Genomic DNA, 26,244 nt, shown 5'->3' on the forward strand with positions numbered 1-26,244 from the left:
TCTTCTTGGGGGTCCCTATGTGTGTTCCCATAATACTCTATCCTTATCCCTACCCTAAGTATTGACTGATTACATTGTATTATAACTGACTGTTAGCCTTCTCTGTATCCCTAGACTGTGAATTTCTTGAGGGTGGGAACTTTGTCTTGTTCACGTATGTGTTCCAGGTCCATAGTGCCTGGTACGTAGTAAGTGCTCAACAAATGTTGTAAATGAATACTGGATTTGTGTAAACTTGAAATATTTTAAATAAAGATACTTTTACAGAAACAGAAAGATGCCATTTACAGAGGTCTTCTGCTGTAGAGGGTGTTTGGGAGTTGTTTTACACAATGCATTGTATCAGTGAAATTTTAGGAAATCCTGCTGGGAATACTAGTTTCAGAGCTCTCTGAAAGCACCAATGGACACTTAAAACTGGTTTTACTCCTCTGTGGCAAAGATATGGGTGCTGAAAGGCTAGATAATATTTTCTGAAGGTGGTTTGGCACATTGTTTCATTGATTACGAATTTTTGGAAATTACATGGAGTTGATGAGAAATAGCATTTAAAAAGAAATATTTATTTATTTATTAATTTTGGCTGTGTTGGGTCTTCATTGCTGTATGCGGGCTTTCTCTAGTTGCGGTGAGTGGGGGCTACTCTTCGTTGTGGTGCACAGGCTTCTCATTGTGGTGGCTTCTCTTGTTGTGGAACACAGGCTGTAGGCGCATGGGCTTCAGTAGCTGTGGCTCACGGGTTCTAGAGTGCGGGCTCAGTAGTTGTGGCACATGGGCTTAGTTGCTCTGTGGCATGTGGGATCTTCCCGGACCAGGGCTCGACCTGTGTCCCCTGCATTGGCAGGCAGATTCTTAGCCACTGCGCCACCAGGGAAGTCCCGCATTTTAACTTAATTTCAAAATAGGTATGAGGCTTGATTTTAATGTTTAGTATTAACTTTATTTATTTATTTAATTAATTTATTTTTGGCTGCGTTGGGTCTTTGTTGCTGCATGCAGGCTTTCTCCAGTTGTGGCGAGTGGAGGCTACTCTTCGTTGTGGTGTGCGGGCTTCTCATTGTGGTGGCTTCTATTGTTGCGGAGCACGGGCTCTAGGTGTACTGGCTTCAGTAGTTGTGGCACGCAGGCTCAGTAGTTGTGGCTGGTGGGCTCTAGAGAGCAGGGTCAGTAGCTGTGGCGCACGGGCTTAGTTGCTCCGCAGCATGTGGGATCTTCCCGGACCAAGGCTCGAACCCGTGGCCCCTGCATTGGCAGGTGGATTCTTAACCAAGGCTCGAACCCGTGGCCCCTGCATTGGCAGGTGGATTCTTAACCAACCACTACTGGGCAACCAGGGAAGCCCAGTATTAACTTTAAAATGTGGAATGCCTGTGTAAAAGGCATTCTACATTCTCTATGGAGATATGAAGTTGTGAAACCCCTACTCTTCCTCCTGTGGTACTCTACCCTTACACCAATACATGTAGAGTCAGCACATGAATAGTTTAGGCCATGCTGTCAACTCGGGTAGCTTAAATAGATCAGTGACATAAGGTACTGTTCTGTTGTTTAGTTCTAGAAATACAGTCTTTGACTAAAGCTTGATTGTCTGAACTTTTATCTGCTTACAGTTATGATAATTACACCCTCATTACTATCATCTGTACTAAAAACTGCACAGCTTTATGTTGCTTAGGTTGCTTTTTGTTCTCTTCATTTTCTGAAATCCAGAACTTGAGAAAATCCTTTTAAAAATACTTGAAACTCTAGAATAAGAGTTCTCTTTAGAATGATTAGTTGTTTGGGGCTCATTGACAGATAAGTGTAAGGAACATTTTTCCCCCATTGTGATTTACAAGAATTGAAAAAGAAAACTCCTGTTCTCTTCTAAAAGCCACATAGAAACCCTGAATTCTCTGGGAGAGAGATACTACCAGTTGGTAATGACTTTGGTACTGGAAGTTAGGGAAAATATTCTAATGCTTCATCCTAGATTCCCCAGAATGTGTATTTTAGGTTAAAAGATCTAGTAAACTGTGGTAATTTATGTAATCCCTGATTAAAATCTTCACTTTATTGAAATTCCCAAATTATACTTCTGACTAGTCTGCTACTTTCAGGGTTTATTAAATGTTGGAATTATCTCACAATAAGGTCAAAAAAGATATAATTTGGGACTTCCCTGGTGGTCCAGTGGTTACGAATCTGCCTTCCAGTGCAGGGGACATGAGTTCGATCCCTGGTCGGGGAACTAAGATCCCACATGCCATGGGGCAACTAAGCCCACGCTGCAACTACTGAGCACATGAGCCACAACTCGAGAGAAGCCCCCAGGCTGCAATGAAGAACCTGCTTACCTCAGTGAAAGATCCTGCATGTTGCCACAAAGATCCTGTGTGCTGCAACTAAGACCCAACGCAGCCAAAAATAAAATAAATAAATAAATATTTTTTTAAAAAGCTATAATTCTCCTTGGGGATGAGAGATGAGATTAGCTATTAATAATTAAACAATAATGCTGGAGACTAAATGGTCTCTAAAACTCATATTGTCTTTAAAGTTTTAGGTACAGCGTAGATGTCTCTCATCACAATTTCCAGCACTTTATCTGTGCCTTAATTATAGCACTGGGGACTTCTTGTTTTTATCTTTGTATCTTTCAAGGGTGGTTGTTAAATATACCAGTGAATGAATGAGAAAATTTCTTGTTGTTTTATATCCTTCCCAGGTATTTCATAGATATATACATCTCTCCTTTTATATTTATATCTACATATAAATATACATGCAACAAAAAGTAAAATTTTATATATCTATATATCTATTTACACATAGATAGATATATAAATATATCTGTATATCTATACCTAATCTATTTCTTTATGGTTGTTAACAGTTTGGAATTGATAAGGCAAATATCTTAGGAATATTTAAGAGGTATTAATAATATTAAATAATAATAAATAATATAAATAATATTAAAGATATTTAATATCTTTAGGAAAATAAAGGCATTTATCTTAGGAATAAGAGTTTAAATCTGGGAATTAGGGCTTACATGAATATTGGAAGAGCTGAGGGCAGGGGTCTCAAAAGCTGATTAGGAAATTGCTGCAATCATCAAGTATCTTTTTTTTTTCTGTCTCTTTTTTTTGTGGTACGCGGGCCTCTCACTGTTGTGGCCTCTCCCACTGCGGAGCACAGGCTCTGGACGCGCAGGCTCAGCGGCCATGGCTCACGGGCCCAGCCGCTCCGCAGCATGTGGGATCCTCCCAGACCGGGGCACGAACCCGTGTCCCCTGCATTGGCAGGCGGACTCTCAGCCACTGCGCCACCAGGGAAGCCCGTCAAGTATCTTTGAGAATGCTTCTGTCATGTGTCTTGGGCTGCAGCAATAAAGCAGGTGATTCTCAAGCACTTGCCCCAAAGCTACTATGAATCTAACATCTGCCTCCAGCCACTCCAAAAGGTAATGTAATGGCGTCTATTCTTTCCATATCTCACATGCATTCCTTTCACTAGTACAGTCTAACCCAGATCGATACAGGGAAGGGGTTTCTGAGAAATGTAGAGGAGTCTTGGAAGAGTGGATGGTTTGTGCTAAGTTACCCAGACAATGGCCAATGAGATTTTTGACCTGGGAAAACTGCTGTGTCCCAGATGGGACTGTAATTCTGACTTGTACTCTACGAAAGGAGTCTGAGGTTTTTGATAAAAGGCAATAGATTAGAGACAACAAAAAAAGACAACAAAAAAGGAGAGTCAAGGGAGTGCAGTGTCCTAAAAGCCAATGATGGAGAAAGTTTCCATAAATTCTTATGTAAACAATACTGTCATGAGGATGATAAGGAGGAGGAAAAAGAAATCTACCAGGTTTGAAATTGAAGGATGGTCATTAGTGAGATTCAAGAGGAGTTTTTGTGGATTAGCCAGAGCAGAGATGTCTTTATAATTGGTCTATAGCATCATAATAACAAATCACATAAATGAAGAAAAGTTTATCAAATCAACTTTGCCTTCCTTTACCATTAATCATATCTTCAAATCCCTTTCTGTTGTAATGTTTATGTTATTAAGTATAAATACCCAAAATGGAATGTAATACTCCTATAATTATCAGAACAAAATAGTATATACCTAGGAATTACCTCTTAGCTTATTTATGTAAATTATTTTCATTTGAGTTAAAAAAATCTTTGAATCATATCATTTGTGATCCATTATCATTCCCAAATACTATATTAAAAAGTACATTCATGGATTTGATATCATATAATACTTATATAAGATGTAACCATTGGGGGGGACCTGGTTAAGGGCTCATGAGTCCTCTGTACTATTTTTGCAACTTCCTGTGAATCTGTGATTATTTCAGAATTTAAAAAAAGATATATGGACCTGGAGTTGAATCTAGGAATCTACTTATTAGCTAAGTCTCCTTGGGAAATTCTTTTAACTTCTGTTAGCTTCAGTTACCCATCAATGAAATGGGGTTGGTGATGATACATCTCTCAGGATTGATGTAAGGATCAAATAAGATTTTTTTCTGAAAACAGTTTGTAGACAGTGGAGCTCTATGTGAATCTTACTTAAAATTGTATACTTTTTATTATTAAGAATATTTTTACCTGTTAAGGGTCAATCTTGGTTTGTTGTTTGGTTGGTTTTTTGGCCACATCACGTGGCTTGCGGAAGCTTAGTTCCCCAACCAGGGATCGAACCTGGGCCCCGGCAGTGAGAGCGCTGAGTCCTAACCACTGGACTGCCAGGGAATTCCCTGTTTTTTGTTTTTTTTGTTTGTTTTGTTTTTGTTTTTTTTATGGACCATTTCACAAATTCAAAGTCACTTTGAAGCTTTGAACTTTAATTCTACTTTCTAAAGTAGAATTAAATTTATAATTCTTCTAAACTTGGTTTTACCTGCAAACAATGAGTTTACTCTCAATACTACATATAGACCAAAAATCTGCAATGGGATAAGGTCCCTTTTGGATTAAATTCATGTTTTTATGGTCTTAGGAACAACGTGAAGCCATAATTTGCAAGACTTATTATTTGCAGGACCAGTAGGTTTATAATCTATTTGTTAGGCTAGATTGAACAGAAAGAATAGGGCCTCATGGCTCTTAGTAGTTGTGGTCTTTTATCATTCCTTAGTCACTAACAGGCCACTGGCTTATGAGTTTTGTTTCTTTCATTCAACAAATATTAATTGGGTATCTATTTTATGCTGGATAATGTTGTAGAAACTTGGGATACATCTGTGAACCAAGAGAAAAAATTGTCATCAACTGAGATGGAGATTTCTAATGGGACAGGAGAGAAATAAACAATAATAAAAGTCAATATATGGTACATTAGAAAGTAATAAGTTCTGTAGGGGAAAGAAAGCAAAGTAAAGGTAGTGCTGGTGAGAGGGTGAGAGTGAGTGTAGGTTTTATGCAAAACATAATATTTGAGCAAAGAGTTTAAAGGAAGTGAGGAAGTTAACCATGAAGTTATCTGGAGAAAGAGTACTCTAAGCAGAGGGAACATCTAAAGCAAAGCCCCTTAGGCAGGAGGTACCTGGTGCATTTAAAGAAGGAATTTCATATGGCTGGAGAGGAGCGAGCAGAGAGGAAATTAGTGGGACATTAGGGGGACCAGATCATGTAGGTCATTGTAGGCTATTGTAAGAACTCTAGCTTTTCTAAACGAAATGTGAGCAGAGAAGTAATAATCTAACTTACTATTTAAGAGGATTACTCTGGCTACTGTGTTGAGACTGGACTGTGGGGTATAGGAATAAGAGACCTGTTAGGAAGCCATTGAAGTAATCTATGCGAGAAATAAGGGTGGAAGTGTGGAGGTAGTGAGAAGTAGTCAGACTCTGGATTTATTTTGAAGTAGTGCCAACAGTATTTTCTAACAATTTGGAGGAAGTCAAGGATGATTCCAAGGCATTTTGGCTGAGTAACGGGAAGGATAGATTTGCTATCACCTGAGATGCAGAAGGTTATGGTTGGAGTTGGATTGGGAAGATCAGGAGCTCAGTTTTGGACATGTTGAGTCTGAGATACCTGAAGGATATCCATGTGAAAAGTTGAGTAGGCAGTTAAATATATGAGCCTGGGATTTTAGAGAGAGATATGAACTGGAGATACAAATTTGTATTTAAATCCATGATACTGGATGGAATAACCGAGGGGAGATAGAAAAGAGATGTCTAAGACTGAGTCTGGAGGTATTCTAGCATTTAGAGGTCAGGGAGAAGGCAAACAACAAGCAAAAAGGAGATTGAGGAGGAGTGATGAGCAATGAAGAAATAGACAAAAGAGTGTGGCATCTTGCAGGCGGTAATATAACTCATTATTGGGTCAACTGTCATTGAGCATGATCAGGATACAGGAAATGTATTCAATATATTATATCAGAAGATGCTTTGTGAATATCATTCCTGGAAGTAGTGGACTTAGTTTAAGGGGGTGTGGAAGTTGCTGATAGCATTCTATAAATGTCCTTTAATTGAAAAATTAAAAAAAAATCACAATTTCTATAATTGTTTTGCAAAGGTTCATCAATCCTGCTCATTCATTGCATAAGCAGATATTTTGCATCATTGTTGGAGATTTTGGTAGTTCTTGCAAATTTGTTCTAAATTTTCCATGGAGAAGATTACTGAGGCCTCCCAGAAGACTTAGAAATTGGATGATGCTCATGAAATCAAATAGGAAGTTATAGGAATCTTTTCAAGATCTTTGTTATTTTTGTAATTCAGATAGTGAGAATTGTGGGAAGTTACTGAAAGCCCCATAGATTTCATAAAACTGGATTTAAGTACAACAGTCCCTTTCAGGGAAAGTGTCACTAAGAATGTACAGCAAGGTTATTTAGATAAACTAGAGGATTTAGGAATGCCTGAGGTAAGAATTGGAGGGACTCATTTCAGAGTATCTCAGTGCCACTTTATTTTCCTAAAGTGGTAAAAGAGAAATGAGAGCTAAGAAGGCTTGAGCCTAGTATATATGGAAGTTAAGGGTGAAGCTCAGTGAAAGATGCATAGTTTTTTCTCTAGGATCTGAAAACATGAACTAGATTATATAAATATATCTCATAAATTATTTTTGAGATGTTACTTTAAAAATCATTTATTTAGGGATTCTAGTCTTTGGAGGAGAATAACTAACCAAAAGGCAGTTTCAAAATATGAATGAACAGGTTTTCAAGAGCCCCACGAGCAGCATACATACCCTGGGTTTAGGCATTCCTAGTCAGTTTGTAAAGGAGTAAAGGTACAAAAGTCCATCCAAAACGGAAGCTTTTTCTATAGCCCTGGTATAGAATGGAGTTTGATCTATAGTGCCTTGTCTGCTACTGGTGGTTGAGGGTCTTCAAGTTCAAGAAGGTATTTCATTTTTTTGTACTATTGTGCTAATGTCAGATCTGCTGGTATTTGTAATTGATGCTAGGGAAGCAAAGAGAAATGAACTTAGCTCTTTCCTTGAAGGAACTAAGAATCAAGTTGGGGAGATAGACATAAAGCTATGCCTTTTCCATTTCAACTATTGTCATTTTGAAAAAGGTCCCTTCCAGTAGTTAATCACAGTAGTTTTAAATTCCCTATGTGTTAGTTTAATATCTGGGTGGATTCTGTTGATTGCATTGTCTCTTGACAGTGTATTATCTTTTCTTGGTTCTCTGTGAGTCTTACATGTTTTGTTTGAAAGCAGACATGTTGTGTAGAACAGCAGACACTGGAGTCAATAGTATTTATGCCTGGAAAGGGTCATGCCTCTTCTTTCGCTTGGCCTTTGTTGTAGGAGTTGTGTCAGGTTAGTCAGAAGCTCAGCTGAGTTTTGGTTTTGTCGTTGCTGTTATTATCCTCAGTCTACCACAGGCTTCAAATTCCTTTAGTGTTACCTTGTGCTTAGCTGGGGGGCTGGTTTACCAGACTTTTTTCTCAAAGTCTGATCTACCCTCAGCTTCCCTTTGTACCTGCATGTCAGAGAGGGTCCTTTTCATGTTCTTGCCTTTCCCCCAGCAGTAGATCTGCCACTATTTGTTACTCAGTACCTCTTAACTTGGTATTGGGGGCCAGGGAAGGGGTGTTTTCTCCTGTCCTGGTTCAGCTTCAGCCTTTGGCAGTTACTGTGTTGGGGCCTTCTTGGTGTTCATGACCCAAGTCCCCTCAGAGGTGGGAAATGGTCTGGACCTAGAACATTTTGCTGTCTTTTCCCCACCTCACGTCTTCTGATTCCCTCTCCCAGCTTCAGTCACCTTATGGCTTTTGTTCTGTAGGGGAGAAGGATTTGGATGGGGCTTCATGCTTTTCTTGGAGCAGCTGCTGCTTCCCTCCCCTGGGCCTGCACCACAAGGGAGGCCTTCTCTGGTTTCTCACATTGTCCCTGCTCCCCATTTCTTCTCCAGCACCAGGTAAGGCCTCTAGAGAAGAACTTGTGAGTGAGTGCAAATTCCCCTTTTTCTGTGGCTCCCATGGGTTCTACACTCCTAGCCCACACACTGAGCTATTAGCAATTTTTAAACAATTTTAGCCGATTTTTTTCTACCAGGTGTGTAGTTACCTGATATCTGCTCCAGGTAAGCAAATTCTCACCTCCTATTTCTCCTTGGAGGCATCTGTCTTTCCTTAGATTTCAGGGTAGTTGGTTATCCTACAACCTTAGCTCTCTAACGGTTTCCAGAAAAGTTATATTTGTTTAGCTTATCCATTTTTTCCTTGTTGTAAGAGTGGGAGCAACTCTTCAGCATTCTACATCCTAAATGGAAGCCAGGAATTATTTATGATGTTTTAAAATTTTAAACTTTGTTTCTATCATAGCCAAGCTTAAATTTTGGTTGTGCCGCGCAGCTTGTGGGATCTCAGTTCCCCAACCAGGGATTGAGCCGGGCCACGGCATTGAAATCTGCGAATCCTAGCCACTAGACTACCAGGGAACTCCCAAACTTAACTGACATTTAAAGATAAATTAGTTCTAGTCATTAATGACAGAAAGTGTAATGCTTTATTATTGAAGTTTACAGCTTTATACGTACTTTAAATTATACTTTACTCTTAATAACATTATATAACATCATATACATATAAGTATATTTTTTCTACTTTAGGGAGAATCACTCATAGTTAGAAATTTAAAAAGTATTTATCTTTAAATGTTTGTTTAAATTACGAGGATTCTTTTACAGTTCAGAATTTAAGATAAATGATCTGAAAGGTCTTTATAAAAAATTCAAATTATGGAGCAAATGCATGGTTTTAGCATTAATTGAAAAATTATCAAACACATTTAGTTTCCCCTAATTTGTGACAAGTTCAGTGAAAGGTGATGCCTCATACCTTTCTATTATTTTTGAAAAAATATAGCTATTGTAAATTTTATGTTAAATTATTTTACTACAATAAAAATTTGGAAAAAATATAGCTGAAAATTATGTGTCAAAAGAATTTTGATTGCACGTAAGAAAACATTAGTTTAAGAACTTTCTACATATGCTTTTAATGTGTCAGCTACCCAATATTAGCTAAACATCAAGATCAAAGGACTGATATGATATCCCTTATGTATGGAATCTAAAAAAAAAAGCAAATGAACTTATGTATAAAAGAAACAGACTCACAGACATAGAAAACAAACTTATGTTTACCAAAGGGGAAAGAGGAGGGGGGAGGGATAAATTAAGAGTATGGGATTAACAGATACACACTACTATACATAAAATAAACAACAAGGATTTACAGCATAGGGAACTATATTCAATATCTTATAATAACCTATAATGGAAAAGAATCAGAAAAAAAAATGTATAACTGAATCACTTTGATGTACACCTGAAACTAACACAATATTGTATATGAACTATATACTTCAATAAAAAAAAATAGATCAAAGGACTGATGATGATAAAAGAGAAGTACCTTTTCTGGTCTCACATCCATTCCTCTGTTTCTTCCCATCACGGCTAGATTAAACCATCATCTTTAAACTTTTATTCTCATCTCCTCACAGAAGATCTTGCCTTCTGCTTCACAGGGAAAATAGAGATCATCAGGTTTTATTTTCATCTGTTTTTGTCATTCCTAAGCCCCTTGTACTATAAACATATACACATTCACACTCATTTGATTTCTATCTTTCCATCTCAGAGGAGGTGATTTTCCTGTTCTCATCCAAGGTTAATATCTCTTGCCTAGACTGAGTTCCATTTCTGCCTATCTCCTACAGAGCCTTGCTCCATCAATTACTCTATCACTCTCATCCTTAATGTTTCCACCGATCCTGCTTCAATCCTGCATTTCTCTTGTCAGTTCTGTATTGACCTTTAAGAGAATGAATTTTGGCCTGAAAAAGACCCTAGTTTTATAATCCTAGCCACATCAGTGTGTCCCTAGGCAAGATACTTAGCCCCTTTGAGGCTTTTTATAAATGGAGATGAGGTTTACTACAAATTTGTTTTGAGAATTAAGTAAAGTTAAATGGAGTAATCAATGTGAAGTTCCTTCTTTCAAATTCTGGCACATGATGGGTTCTTCATGATGTTTTTTCCCCACTTCCTTTCTTCTTTCAGAGCCAGATTTCTTGAAGAATGGTTTGTATTTGCAGGCTCTCTCTCCAGTGAGGTTTACAACTCTGCTACTCTACCGTAACTTCTCAGTCTAAAATTAGCAGTGATCTCCTAGTTGCCAGATCGAATGAGCACCTTTCAGACCTTCAGCATTTACTTTCTGTTCTCAATCCCTAAAATCATACTCCCTTAAAGCAGCCAGAAAAAGCTTTCTAAAATGTAAATTCAGTCTTTTAATAGCTCTCCATCATTTGCATGGTAAAGTAAGTCATTTCTGGTAGGGAAAAAGGCACTCTTGTTCTAGATCTGTACTGTCTAATATGGTAGATTACTAGTCATATGTGACTATTTAAAATTAAAATCAATTTAATTAGGTCCGGATCAAGATAGCAGAGTAGGAGGATCCTGAGCTCACTTCGTCCCATGGATACCCCAAAACTACAACTACATATAGAACAACTGTTTCTGCAGAACAGATTTTCTACAACCAAATATATAAAGATATAAAGAAAAGGCCACATTGAGATGGGTAAGAGGGGTAGAGACATGGTCTAGTCAGAACCCACACCACTGGTGTGGTGACCCATAAGCAGGAGAAATATCATAACCATGGAGGTGCCCTCTGTGGAGCAAGGGGTCTGAGCCCCATATCGGGCTCCCTAGCCTAGGGATCCTGCACTGGGAGGACAAGTCCCCATAACATCTGGCTTTGGAAACCAGTGGAGCTTTCATCCAAGAGAACTCTAAGGCTGTGGGAAACCGAGACTTCATTTTTGAAGGGCTTGCGGATAAACCCACTTGCTCTGAGTTCCAGCACAGAGGCAGCAGCTTGTAAAGTGCCTGGGTCCTATGAGGAGACTCATTGACTAATTTAGAGTGTACGCTAGAGAGGCAGGAATCTGGTGGAACTTTCTCTGGGGATTGAAAATGATATGTTGATTACAACATAATTTATAATAACCAAGATACGGAAGCAACTCAGTGTCCATCGATTGATGAATGGTTAAAGAAGATGTGGTATATATATGCAATGGAATATTAGTCATAAAAAGAATGAAATATTGCCATGTGGGACAACATGGATGGACCTTGAGAATATTATGCTAAGTGAAATAAGTTAGAGAAAGACAAATACTGTATAATTTCACTTAAATGTGGAATCTAAAAAACAAAACAAATGAACAAAGAAAACCAAACAGAAACAGGCTCACAGATACAGAGAACAAACTGGTGGTCACCAGAGGGGAGGGGCCTGTGGTGTTGGGCAAAAGGATCAAGAGGTACAAACTTCCAGTTATAAAATAAATGTCATGGGGGTGTAATGTACAACATAGGGAATATAGTCAGTAATATTGCAGTAACTTTGTGTGGTGACAGATGGTAACTAGACTTATTGTGGTGATCAATTTGTAATGTATATAAATGTCAAATCACTATGTTGTACACCTGAGACTAATATAATATTGTATGTCAACTATACCTTGATAAAAAATTCAAGTTAAATACAGTTGAATAAAATATAAAAAGTTAATTCCTCTGTTACACTAGCTACATTTCAAGTATTAAATAGCCACATGTGACTAATAGCTACCATATTATTGATACATTCTCATTATTGCATAAAGTTCTATTGGACAGTGCTGATCTAGATTCAAGACATTTTAAAAAAGGGAAACAGACTGGCATTGTACCAGACCTAGCTCGGTTGAGCAAAGGAAGCAGAGGTGATGATGCTAGAGAGCTCATATTGTTAAGTGGAAGAGTTAAGGCTCCTGGAGAGAAGCTGGAGCTGCCTTGAAATGAGGAATGCTTTATTTATTTAAATTTTTATTGAGGTATAGTTGATTTACAATGTTGTGTTAGTGTCAGGTGTACAGCAAAGTGAATCAGTTATACATATAAATATATCCACTCTTTTTTTTTTAGATTCTTTTCCCATATAACCCATTGCAGAGTACTGAGTAGAGTTCCCTGTGCTATACAGCAGGTTCTTATTAGTTATCTATTTTATATATGGTAGTGTGTATATGTCAATCCCAATCTCCCAATTTATCCTTCCCCTCCAGCCCCTTATCCCCTGGTAACCATAAGTTTGTTTTCTACATCCATGACGCTACTTGTGTTTTGTAAGTAAGTTCATTTGTACCCTTTTCCTAAAAAATAAATTTATTTGTTTATTTATTTTTGGCTGAGTTGGGTCCTTGTTGCTGTGTGCGGGTTTTCTGTAGTTGTGTCAAGTAGGGGCTACTCTTCATTGTGGTGCGTGGGCTTCTCGTTGTGGTGGCTTCTCTTGTTGAGGGGCACGGGCTCTAGGAGTGCTGGCTTCAATACTTGTGGCTCACAGGCTCTAGAGCGCAGGCTTAGTAGTTGTGGTGCATGGGCTTAGTTGCTCCGTGGCATGTGGGATCTTCCTGGACCAGGGCTCGAACCTGTGTCCCCTGCATTGGGAGGTGGATTCTTAACCACTGCACCACCAGGGAAGCCCTGTACCCTTTTTTAAGATTCCATATATAAGTGATATCATATTATGTCTGTCTTTCTGTGTCTGACTTACTTCACTTAGTATGACAATCTCTAGGTCCATCCATGTTGCTGCAAATGGCGTTATTTTGTTCTTTTTTATGGCTGAGAAATATTTCATTGTATATATGTACCGCATCTTCTTTATCCATTTCTCTATTGATGGACATTTAGGTTGCTTCCATGTCCTGGCTATTGTAAATAGTGCTGCAGTGAACATTGGGGTGCATGTATCTTTTCGAATTATGGTTTTCTCTGGGTATATGCCCAGTAGTGAGATTGCTGGGTCATATGATAGTTCTATTTTTAGTTTTTTAAGGAACCTCCATACTGTTCTCCATAGTAGCTGTATCAACTTACATTCCCACGAACAGTGTAGGAGGGTTCCTTTTCTCCACACCCTCTCCAGCATTTATTGTTTGTAAATTTTTTGATGATGGCCATTTTGACAGGTGTGAGGTGATACCTCATTGTAGTTTTGATTTGCATTTGAACTGAGGAATACTTTGAAAGATCACCAGGAGTGATCACTAGGAAAGGTAGGAGCTACTTCTGTCATTATGTTGGACTATGGATGAGGAGTAAAAGCAATCTCATTGATTGAGAGAAAGAAATGGAATATTGCTGAAAATTATCCTTTTTGCATCATGTTAAGCATTTATCTCAGAAGAAAAAAGTGGTGTTTTCTTTTATTATTAAGAGAAAAGAATAAGTGATTGGGAAACGTTTTCTTGGGATTTTAACCTTTTGGTAAATACCTCAAACCTGCTATTAACCCATCTGCTTTTTTGGCTTAAACGAATTTCTCAAGTATAAATGAACTTGCCGAGTCAGAAGAGATATATTTATCCTTATATTCTGTAAATAGTTATCTCCAGTCTTTAGATTTATTTTCTGTTTGGCTATAGTCAAGGATGCTGTGACTGTTTTATTCCCATCTGAATAAGTTATTATTGCTGTGATTTTTAAGCTTCTGGATATTAATGTTTTAAGTTCCTGAACTTCCACAAGACAGGGTCCATACCGAAGGAGGCAGCTGTAAAATGCAGGTGCTGACAAGCAGAAAAACAAAGAGATTTTCACAGGGAATTGTGGGTATTTAATGTAACTCTTTAGTTCACAGTTCAATAAAACCATGTTGTTTCCATATTACTACATTCTGCATTAACCTTCTGCTGTATTGCAAAGTTAATTTTGAGGAAAGATGTGTTACATTTGTTACTTGCTTCCTCTCCAGCATTTTAACTTTCAGTCCTCAGAAGGCAGGAATTCTACTGTACCAGCACAATTTAATCTATTTAAAGTATTTTTGTACACATATTGATAAGGAAAGTTTAGTTTGTATTTTATCATGCTTGTGAAAGTGAAAATGAATCACAAATTATAAGTGAAACTGACTTTTTATTTATACTTGCTCTGTTTTCTCATTATGTCCTTTTAAATAATGATTTTGTAAAATGAGAATACTGAAATGCTATAGAGGAAGAAAGGGAGGAGAAGTGGTTGCATTGTGAGTGTGGATAAGGAAGCAGGCACTGAAATCACTAGGCAACAGGCTGTGAGAAATGTAGCATTTCTCATTTGTGTCGTCATGTAACTATGGGAGAACCACCAGAACCTAACCTGGTATTTCTTTTTAATCAAGTCCAGCTGTTGGTCATGTGAACACACTCTTTCCTCCAAGTATTAAGGGTGTGTTTTCTCCTTTCCTATGGTATCTTAAATGGCTACTTACATATCACCTAGAATGTACTCACATGCTCTAGGAGCCCCTGTTATACTGGTCATTTTTCTTTATGAATCACAAGTAGAATGCTCACCCCTAGTTGCATAAAAACTTTAGAACAAAGAATGTGACTTGACCACATAAGATTTTTTTTTCTAATTTTTTTTTATTTTTATGAATAGAGCTCTTGTTTTTAATTTGATGAGCAGGGAACTTTCCAACTGCAACCCTCCCTTTACAATCTGTCTTTAATTTGTGAAAAAGTTGCATTCCAATTTTTCAGACGTAAAACTTTTTAATGCATTTTTTTGGATTCACTGGTTCTCCAGTCATGATGGGTTATCCTGAAATTCGGCATATACCATTTCATGGGTTTCAATCTCCTTTTCTTATTTGCACATTTACATTTACTACTTTGATATTAAAAAGTGATTAGATGGCATCTCACCTTAGTCCTCCTTAAGTAATACACAGTTGCAGCTATTAGACTGTTTTTATAGTGTTGTTACCAACCTGGTCTTCCTTGAAAGAAGTATGAAAGCATTTTCAACATCTTGGATCATTTAGTTCAGTTTACTTATCCTCTGTGAGGCATAATCTATGTGAATTTTGAAGGCTGCTCTGTGCTTAAGCATGAAACTTTTAAAGTCTACTGTATCTTCTTGGTGGCACTAAGAAACAGTTATTTTTTTCCTCTGTTTTCTGGGATCTTCGCATTGCCCCTTATTGTTGTAGCAAATATTTAAGGCATTTTAAGTCCCAACACTGGGACAGAGCTTGGTCAGGTAATCATCCTGATATATTCAGATAAAATAAATCTAAAAATCTGTATAGTAACCATCTATTCTTAGCTAAGAAAAATGGGTAGTAATTGTAGATATGAACATTTGCTTTGTGGGCCACAAAATTATTTCAATAATATTGCTTTGTTTAAAAAAAAGACACCACTTAATACTGAATATTACTTTGAGATAAAAACATTGTGCTTGTCAAAGCATTCTAAATAATACATCCTTTCAAAAATTTATAAAGCCCATAACTCTGTTTTAGGCCTTATATCAGTTACTTGAGATGCCACATACACCAGTGGGTTGTTTATGATGTACGGACTACTAATAAGATGATGGCAAGTAACATAGATACCTAGGAAGGTAGCCATGTGACAAAAGGAAGAATGTTCTTACAGTGATATCCGTAGATAAAAATCATATAATTTTATTTGTGAGTGGTATCCTGCTCCTGCCTGTTGAAATTACAGATTGTATGTATGTGTTTGATAATTGTTCATGGTTATTAGTTTCCTTAAATACTTTGAATAGTTATTAGACTTTTCTTCACTAAATCATAACATGTTATATATTTATTCCTTGGAGTTTACTGCTGTTTCTTAAGTCACTACCATAGTCCTATTTTGTGACATTCTAGGGTATGTTAGTTATCTCAAGGGATGATATAAATTCTTTAAAGTAAAATTTGTTTCATATAAATATAGTTTTCTTAATTATTTTTGAGGAAGAGCACCGTTGCAAAATCAGACAATGATAGAATGAGAAAATTTATTTGAAGAAATGCGAATTTTCATTTATTCCAAGAGAATATAGTTTGAAGCCTCTGGGACTTAAGACAATCTTTGCAATGCTTTTAGAGTAAGTTAGATAACTGAAACCTAAAGACCCAAAATGTCATGTTTTATAAATTACTTTAGGAATGAATAGCAGATTTGTCAAAGAAGAGTAGTAGAGTCAGGTGAAAATAGTTACAATTCTATATTCAGTAGGAAGAATTTTTAATTCTAGATTTTATACAGTGTTCAGTACATTACTGGTATTTGGTAAATATTATTTTTATAATGTCTCTAGTAAATGCTTTATTAAACATAGCTATGTTTGAAATTTGTATAAAAATGGGGACTCCTGACAAAATAAATTGAATACAGTGTAAAGGGAATCTCTGTAGAGAGGTAAAGAGATAGTGCAAGATGACATGGTACCTTAAACAGAGAACAGATTGGTGGTTACCAGAGGTGAGGGTCTGGGGGTGGGTAAATGAGTGAAAGTGGTCAAAATGTACAGACTTCCAGTTATAACATAAATAAGTTCTGCAAATTTAGTGAACAGCATGGTGACTATTGTTAACAGTACTGTATTGTATATTTGAAAGTTGCTAAGAGTAGATCTTCAAAGTTCTCATCACAAGAAAAAAAACTGTAGCTATGTGAGGTGATGGATGTCAACTAAACATATTGTGGTAATCATTTTGCAATATATACACATATAAAATCATTATGTTGTATACCTTAAACTTATACAATGTTGTATGTCAATTATATCTCAATAAAACTGGAAAAAAGTGAAAATATTCACTGAGGAAAAAATAAAAAGGTGACATGGTAGCTTAAGATTTGCAGAAGAATCATACTAAAAGTAACAGCACTGTAAGAGAAAAATAGGAAGGTGTGGTTATCCTTTCAGCCTATATCATTACTTATTATTTGGTAGAGAAGAAATAATAAGTCAAAAACTATCTCCAGTTTGGACAGAGTGCCCCTTCTCTGTGTTTCCTTGTTACTCTATATGTATCCTTATCACTGTCTTTATCACACAATACATTGAAATTATTTGCCTATTTATATATATGTTTTTTAAAAGAAAGAATATAAAGTACAGGCAAAGTTTTTTATTCAAAAAAGATGTCTATCACAGCATTATTTAAAAATAATGAAAAACTAAAAACACCCCAAAGTCCTATATTAGGTAGGTGGTCTATAAATTTCAGTTCATCCACATGAGGGAATGTGCTGTGTTGCAAGTTGCCCACAACAGTTCCAGACAACAGCCTCCAGAGGGTGAAGAGGAACTCTCTTTTCCTATCACTCCTTTAGCAGTGTGAAAATCTTTCCTGGAAGTTCCCAGCCTTATTTCTCACAGCCTAGAATTGGGTTTCAGGCCCAGGCATTGGCAAGGGTGATAAGGATCTATGATGAAAAGGATTCAATTACAGTGACTGCTACAACAGTATATACAAAATGTTAAGAGTGGTTACATTTTTGTAGTGGGAATAATAGATGTATTTTATTACCTCATTTTTACTTTCCTAGAGTTTAGAAGGTTTAAATACTGAGAATATGTTGCTTTAATCATCAGGGAAAAATAGATATTAATTAAAATATTTATCTGTTTGTATGTCTGTGTCCCCATGCCATTTGAGGGCAGTGCAGTGGACTGAGACTTCTCTGTTCTGGTACTGCCAGTGCTTAATCCATGCCTGGTGCATAATAGGTTCTTAGTAGTTGTTGAACTGAATCAAGTATTTAAAGTTAAAAAGAAGTAATAGGGACTTCCCTCGTGGTGCAGTGGTTAAGAATCCGCCTGCCAATGTGGGGGACACGGGTTTGATCCTTAGTCCAGGAAGATCCCACATGCTGTGGAGCAACTAAGCCCCTGCGCCACAACTACTGAGCTGGCACTTTAGAGCCTGCGAGCCACAACTACTGAGCCCGTGTGCTGCAACTAGTGAAGCCCGCATGCTCTAGGGCCCGTGCTCTGCAACAAGAGTAGCCACCCCAATGAGAAGCCCGTGCACCACGACGAAGAGTAGCCCCCACTTGCCATAACTAGAGAAAGCCCACGTGCAGCAAAGACCCAATGCAGCAAAAAAAAAAAAAAAAAAAAAAAAAAAAAAAAAGAAGTAATAAAGGAATGTAAACTTCTGTTACTTTTAGGTACAGTTCACATTATGAACCACACTGTTAAGTGCTAGTAGGTAAAATGAATTAATAAAAAAGTTATTTACAATAGGTTCACATTAATTGCAATACACTTAGCTCTTCCTGATGTTTTAATGTCTTTCTCTTTATAGAATTAATTTTTCTTTACTTTTTGTGAAATACTGTATAACTATACATAAAAATATATAACTTTACATAAAATATGTTTAACTTTAAAGATTAATTATAAAGTGAACAGTTCTCTAACCACCCCAAAAAGAAATAGAACATTACCAGTACTTTAGATGCCACGTGTGTGCTCTTCTCTGTACATCTCACTCTCCTAATAATGTAAACACTTCTGGTTTTTATAATAAATCATTGTCTTACTTTTCTTTACAGTTTTGCCATCTATCTATATGTAGATTCCTAAACAATATATTACCTAGTTTTGCTTGTTTTTGAAATTTTCATATGTGGAGTGATCTTGTAATTATTCTTCTGTGACTTCCTTCTTTAGGTCAATGTGATATTTTAATATTTATCCATTTTGATGAATGTAGCCATAGCTTGTTCATTTTCACTTCTTTATAAAATTCCATTACTACAAGCATACTACAATCTATTTATGTAATTTCTATATTTGTTTTTACAGGTTTTAACTATTATGAACAATGCTGCCATAAACATTCTGAATGTTGCTGTGAACAATTCTTTATGAAAGAGTTTCTGTTGGAGTTAAATTGCTGGTTGCAGAGGACATACGTCTTCACCATTACTATATAATGCAAAATTGCTTTTCAAAGTTTTGTTCCCTGCCACCAGCAGGATGAATATTGATAGTACTTTTTGCTCCACATTTTTGCCAATACTGGCTATCACAATCTAAATTATTTGCCATGGTTAAGTTGCAGTGCATTTTTAACTACTTAAACAACTATGGCTGAGTCTTGATTTGAAAACACAGGAAATTAATCCTTTTTTTTTTTTTTTTTTGCGGTACGCGGGCCTCTCACTGTTGTGGCCTCTCCCATTGCGGAGCACAGGCTCCGGACGTGCAGGCTCAGCGGCCATGGCTCACGGGCTCAGCTGCTCCGCGGCATGTGGGATCCTCCCGGACCGGGGCACGAACCCATGCACCCTGCATCGGCAGGCGGACTCTCAACCACTGTGCCACCAGGGAAGCCCAATCCTTAATTTTTAAACATGTTTAAAAAGAATGTCTTTTCTGAGTTATTATAAACTTTGGTTTTGTGGTATCTAAATTGCTAAGGGAGAATTTACATAATTTCATGTTAAATTCACTTATCTAGATTGTTTCTCTCAATTAGAATATATATCCAGGGCTTCAGTTATGATATAGAAATTTCAGATAGGTGGAAGAGATGGTGCTAGAGATTTACTCTGCACAATTTTATTTTGCTTAATTTGGCTACTGCCCCAAATTACATGTAGCCTCATGCAACTTTGCTTTGAGTAATAGGCATAAACATATTCTTGTGAGCATAGACCTATTCAGGACATATGCTTTCCTCACATGTTCACGCATATCATTTTGTATGTTGTACTTTAAGAGCAAATGAAAAGAGTAGTTTTGGACTTCCCTGGTGGCGCAGTGGTTAAGAATCCGCCTGCCAATGCAGGGGACACGGGTTCGAGCCCTGGTCCGGGAAGATCCCACATGCCACGGAGCAACTAAGCCCGTGCGCCACAACTACTGAGCCTGCGCTCTAGAGCCCGCGAGCCACAGCTACTGAGCCCACGTGCCACAACTACTGAAGCCTGCACGCCCAGAGCCCGTGCTCTGAAACAAAGAGAAACCATCACAGTGAGAAGCCTGCACACCACAACAAAGAGTAGCCCCTGCTCGTTGAAACTAGAGAAAGCCTGCGTGCAGCAACGAAGACCCAGTGCAGCCAAAAATAAATAAATAAATTTATTAAAAAAAAAAGAGTAGTCTAAATCTTATCCATACAGACAGAAAAATATATGCATGCTTTAAAATTTTCTGATTACTTTTTAAAATTTAGCTTTCATTTTCATCACAGTTATCCGTATAACTCTTTTAAAGACTCAAGGGATTCCTGTACTCCCCTGCAGTGCCTTGCCTCTCCTTACCCTCCCCTAACCATCTAGCTTCCCATGCTCTTTTTTTTTTTAAAAATAAATTTATTTATTTATTTTTGGCTGCAGTGGGTCTTCGTTGCTGCTCATGGGCTTCTTATCGTGGGGGCTTCTCTTGTTGCAGAGCATGAGCTCTAGGTGCACAGGCTTCAGTAGTTGTGGCTCACTGGCTTCAGTACTTGTGGCATGCAGGCTCTAGAGCTCAGGCTTGGTAGTTGTGGAGCGTGGCTTAGTTGCTTCGTGGCATGTGGGATCTTCCAGAGATTGAACCTGTGTCCCCTGCATTGGCAGGCGGATTCTTAACCACTGTGCCACCAGAGAAGCCCTTCTTGTGCTTTTAGAGGCAACAAAGTACTTCTCTTAGCACTTTGTTTTGTAATTTACTTCCCATATGCTTTTGTTTCTACCTTTTTTCCTTTTTATTGTGGTAAATATACATAACATAAAATTTACCATTTTAGCCAATTTTAAGGGTACAGTTCAGTGGCATTAAATACACTCACACTGTTGCACAACCATCACCACTTTTGCTGTTTCTTAATTTTAAAGTATTATCTATTGTCTTCCCGAAATGAAAGATGAGGATTTAACTCTTTTGTCCCTTTCTGGCACAAATGCACACTTCTTGTACTCCTATTCTCCCAATATAATTACATCATAAATTTGTGTAGGTTAGAGTTGATTATGTTAGTGTTACTCTGAAAAGGCCATTCACAGCTGAATCATTTGGTATACTGTGATTACATTTCCTTTCTTGTTTCCTTTCCATTCCCAAATAGCCCCTAATTCTCTAAATCTCTCATTGCACACTGAATGTTCAGTCACCTTTTTTTTTTCTTTTTAACATCTTTATTAGAGTATAATTGCTTTACAATGTTGTGTTAGTTTCTGCTTTATAACAAAGTGAATCAGCTATACATATATCCCCATATCTCCTCCCTCTTGCGTCTCCCTCTCACCCTCCCTATCCCACCCCTGTAGGTGATCACAAAGCATGGAGCTGATCTCCCTGTGCTATGTCAGTCACCTTCTTAATGACGTTTGTTCATCTTCTGGAGGACATCTCTTCTGACTGGTTTCAGTTAGGACTTGTTGCTCTTCCCCCACGTACACAGTTGTCATCTGGAGTCTCATTTCCTCATCAGTCTGAAAATTCCCTTTGCCTGTAGCTTGTGTTGAATCCTGGTTCCCAGTCACTTATCTTCTTCATTCTGCATTTATTTCCTTGTTTTGGTTGTGTACTTTCTTTAGTAGCTTCCTAAGAAAGAGTGGATAGGAGGTAAATTATTTGAGACAGTGTAAATCTGAAAAATACCTTTTTCTTCTGCTTTACACTTGATATTTTGACTGGTTGTAGAATACTACGTTAGAATAATTTTCTGTTAGATTTTGATGGTCTTCTGCCTGGGTTGCCCTTTTACCAGTCTTTCTTAATCAGAAGACATTCTGAATCCTTATCCTTGTGTGAAACCTGTTTTTCCATATGGAAGTTTTAAAGCATTTTCTTTTTATTCATAGTTTTATGAAATTTCTTGGTGATGTATTTTAAGAATACTGTATTGGGTCTTTGATGATCTCTTTCAGTGTGGAAACTCATGTCATCAATTCTCTTTTCTTTATTGTTGATTTAGACCCATTTAATGTTTTTAAAAAATTCTCTTTCTGACACTTCTTTTTTACAGATATCAGATTTCCTAGATTGACTCTCTAGTTTTCTTGTCTTTTTTATTTCTATGATTTTGTCTTTTTGCTCTGCTTTGTAGGATATTTTCTGTTTTATCTTCCCGGCCTTTCATTGAGCCTTTTGTTTTTGCTAACCTATTTTTAATTTCTGAGAACTTCCCTCCCTTTTTTTTAAACTACCCTGTCTTGTTTCATGGATGTAGTGTCTTACCTGAGGATATTTATGATAGAGTTTTGAATCTTGATTTGTTTTTATGAAATGGAAACAAAGGAAAATGAAATAAAAAAAAGAGAAAAAACTAAATTAATAAGCATTGTTAGTGTAGCTGGATTGAAAATATCTCATCCTACATTCAGATGCTCAAAGAAAATACAGCTTCTTTATTTTTTGTGATAGCTCTAATCTTTCTTATAAGCATCTTACCCAATCAGGTAGTGATAGGCAAGGAGAGGGCAGAGTATTAGTTTAAACTTGACAGTTAACATCTGTTTCATTAGGTAATTCAGCTTCTCTTAGGTATATACTCAGTCTTTCAGATAGTCTGTCCCCCTATCCTTTTATGCTTGCTGTGCCTCAGCATGCTGTTTAAGTGCTATGGGGTGTGGTCCTTAGTTGATTTTGTGATAGTGGTAGAGAATATCTTGGAATTCTGTACCAGTCTTCACTGGTATCTGCTGGGGGTAGTTTCTCCAGTCTTGTCCTGGACTAATTTGACTGCTGAGATGGTTTTTTTTTCCTTTGGGAGTGATGTTTCTAGAGCTTATGGAACTTCTGGATCCTCTCTCTATATGTAGGCCATGGGTAGTCAGGATTATTGCCTCAAGCTCCTTTACTTGTTACTTTCCTCTGTTAAGCCTCTGCTGTTCCTTCTACCAGACTGTATTGCCCCAGGACCATCCTGCATGATGGTCTTCTCTTAGGGTTTAATGTGGAGAGCTAGGCAAAAACCTCCCACTGCTTTTGATTTTTCTCTTGTTTACATACTAGGAGAGGAAGGGGTAGACTTTCTTTTTCTTCCTAATGTTTGGAAGAACATTATTTCATAGCCCTTTCTTTTCCAAAGTAGTATTTGTCCAACCCTCTTGACTGGAGCCATAATGGTGTACAGAGGGAGAAATTTACCATTAAGGGAAAATCCAAAAATATTATTGCAATTATATTAACTAATCATTTCATTATATAGCAGGAGAAATTTTGTCATCTTCTAAAATTATTTAAGCACTTCTGAATTTTTTCCATCTTTAATAGTAAATATACTTTTCCAACTCTGAATCAGTCGTTCTCAGTCATGATTTGTGAGATGTAATCTCAAAACAAAATTTGAAATTAGAAAGCAGTTAGTAAAGAGCGATTTTTATATTCTTATGGCATTTCCAGAAGTTGGCTGGGATGTGCAGATTCCATTATAGCTGCCTTTCATTTGGGAACTCTTGGATCAGATCCAGTTCTTTGAAAGATGGATTATGTGAATATTTAAGTATGTTTTAAGAGTGTATCAAATGTGTAATCAAAGAATCCCTTTTGATAGTGTTCAAGTACTTTTAGGACTTACTACTCCAAGCACACTATCTTATTAATTCTTTAATATTCCTGCCAGGTATCATAAAGTGCCTTCTTTGGTACATTTTGGAGACATTTAATTTTGTATGGAAACTTTGGTAGATTAAAATTGTTCTTAATTTTCTTTTGCTGGAGACAGAGCATAGCCAAGTATTACCCAGGTATATGATTTCTCTTGTCTTTCCAGCTGAAGTAATAGTTGTTCTCTGCTGTGGATTATTAAGTACTGTTCTGTATATGGATGAGCCTCATTGAATAAAGCAAAGATCCTCATCTTTGATTGGGGGGGGGTATATTCTTTGAGAGTCTGATGAAGGCTGTTTATCACTTCCCTCCTGGTACCTGCACCCCCAAATAGTACCTAAACACACTTGTTTCTACTTTAGTTTTTTGCATTGGAATATATATAATTTGTAGAGCAGTGGTTCTCAAGATTGGTAGCACAGTTGGGGCAAGGTGAGATGTGTATGGGGAGAGAGGGATCAGAATGATATGGGATATTTTGAAATTTGTACATGTTCTCTTATTTGAGGTATTCTCATATTCCCTGTTAGGTAGATATGACTAGCCAGTTGAGAATCTCTGTTGCAGTGAATCACTATTCTTTATGCATTGTGTACTGTTATTCAGATGTTCAGAGTGTTGGGGTGGAGAAAGTGTGGAAAACTATCTCAGACAAGAATATAACAAGTGCCTATAAAGCATTATGTTAATGTCATTTGAATGTAAACACTAATAAATTAATCATTACTTCCTTTATTCAAGTAAAACCAAATTGTCAGATATAATGATTAAGTCTGAATAGACCATTAAATTTGTGGAGTACTCTTTGAAGTGGCATTTTGTAGTTTCTTCGACATTAATTTGAGTTCAACCTTAGGTTGTTTTTTTTTTTTTTTTTTTTTTTTGCGGTACACAGGCCTCTCACTGTTGTGGCCTCTTCCGTTGCGGAGCACAGGCTCTGGACACGCAGGCTCAGTGGCCATGGCTCACGGGCCCAGCCGCTCCGCGGCATGTGGGATCTTCCCGGACCGGGGCATGAACCCGTGTCCCCTGCATCAGCAGGCGGACTCTCAACCACTGTGCCACCAGGGAAGCCCCAACCTTAGGTTTTGTTAAAAAATTATTTATTTCAAATATTTTGCACTTAAAGATGGAGGTGAAATTAACACTATATAAAATTAACAATTTTAAAGTGAACAGTTCAGTGGGATTTAGTACATTTTAAATATTATGCAGCCATCACCTCTATCTTATTGTTCCAAGACATTTTCACCTCAAAAGAAAACCCTATACCTATTTGTAAAAAATTTTATTTATTTATTTATTTTTGGCTGCGTTGGGTCTTCATTGCTGCATGTGGGCTTTCTCTAGTTGTGGTGAGTGGGGGCTACTCTTCCTTGCGGTGCGCGGGCTTCTCATTGTGGTGGCTTCTCTTGTTCTGGAGCATGGGCTCTAGGCGCATGGGCTCAGTAGTTGTGGCTCCCAGGCTCTAGAGCACAGGCTCAGTAGTTGTGGTGCATGGGCTTAGTTGCTCCGTGACATGTGGCATCTTCCTGGACCAGGGATCAAACCCGTGTCCCCTGCATTGGCAGGTGGATTCTTAACCACTGCGCCACCAGGGAAGTCCCCCCCCCCCCATTACTCCTTTTTTCAAATATCTTTCCAGTTTTACTTGCATGTTTGTGTTTTGTTAAAGATCAAGGTGTCTAATTTAAATTTTTTGTTGATAATTTTAGGGAATTACATTTATAAAACAATAAAATTGTATATCAAAGAATTGATGTCTTTATAGCATTGCCTTCCTATCCAAGATAGGATAGGTCATTACATTTAGTCAGTGTTTCTCAGTAGTTTTAAAGATTTTATCATGTAGCTTTTGTACTTTTGTTGATAACTTGATTATTAGGTCAGTCATCTTTTTTTTTTTTTTTTTTTTTGCGGTACGCGGGCCTCTCACTGTTGTGGCCTCTCCGGTTGCGGAGCACAGGCTCCGGATGCACGGGTTCAGCGACCATGGCTCACGGGCCTAGCCGCTCTGCGGCATGTGGGATCTTCCCGGACCGGGGCATGAACCCGTGTCCCCTGCATTGGCAGGCGGACTCTCAACCACTGCGCCACCAGGGAAGCCCAGTCATCTTTTTTTTGTTGTTCCTATAAATGGAATAATTTCTTCCTTTATAAGAAATAGTTGTTGCTTTTTTATTTGAAGATCAGTTTTAATATTTTGTTGCCTTTAAAAAAGTTTTTCTAGGAATGCAACCATATTATTTGCAAATATAACTTTAACTTCCCAATTTTTAAAGTTTCATTCTCTTAGCTAACTGCATGAAGTGTTTTAGAACAATGCTAAGTAATCATGGTGATAGTGAATATGTTTTTGGC

At 37.4% G+C, this 26,244-nt stretch overlaps 1 protein-coding gene across 1 annotated transcript in view; it reads left to right on the forward strand.

Annotated features, from left to right (window-relative positions):
• Window positions 1-26,244, forward strand: part of TTC28 (tetratricopeptide repeat domain 28) — a 593,462-nt gene that overhangs the window by 64,810 nt on the left and 502,408 nt on the right. The gene's annotated exons all lie outside the window — the stretch shown is intronic.

This window comes from Leucopleurus acutus (genome assembly GCF_964270905.1).
Source record: "Leucopleurus acutus genome assembly, chromosome: 13".
In the NCBI taxonomy this organism is placed as follows: Eukaryota; Metazoa; Chordata; class Mammalia; order Artiodactyla; family Delphinidae; genus Leucopleurus; species Leucopleurus acutus.